This window comes from Leuciscus leuciscus (genome assembly GCF_965113295.1).
Source record: "Leuciscus leuciscus genome assembly, chromosome: 22".
Classification (NCBI taxonomy): domain Eukaryota; kingdom Metazoa; phylum Chordata; class Actinopteri; order Cypriniformes; family Leuciscidae; genus Leuciscus; species Leuciscus leuciscus.
The window spans coordinates 9,774,483-9,774,948 of NC_138746.1; positions in this window are offsets into that span (position 1 = coordinate 9,774,483).

Genomic DNA, 466 nt, shown 5'->3' on the forward strand with positions numbered 1-466 from the left:
GTAAAGTCCATTTACAAGCTAACATGTTTTCTCTAGCAATGGAATGTTGTTTTCAAACACTATTTTTGGTAGCCTACTTTCATTTTCTATTCTTTAAAAATATAGGCCTATGTGAAATCGTCTACTGTGGTGGCTTCCTGTGGATTCCAATTGAAGTGTTTGCAATGCAGACAGTGCAACATTGGGACCAATAACTTAAGCTTTCTGTATTTTATTAAGCTATGTTTTTTTTTTTTCACATCTTTAAATGGACTAACAATAACATAGAATAAGAAAAACTAAAGAAATATTAAACTCACTTTCATGACAATTCAATTCATTGATGATAATGTAGCCTATTTAAATTGTGTGGATTCTAACTAATTCATACATTTTCATGATCTGCTTGCATCCCACTGAGGGTTAAGTTTAGGTTTGGACCTTCATGCTTTTAAATTTAAAACTGAAATCGCCAATTTGTAAAGTA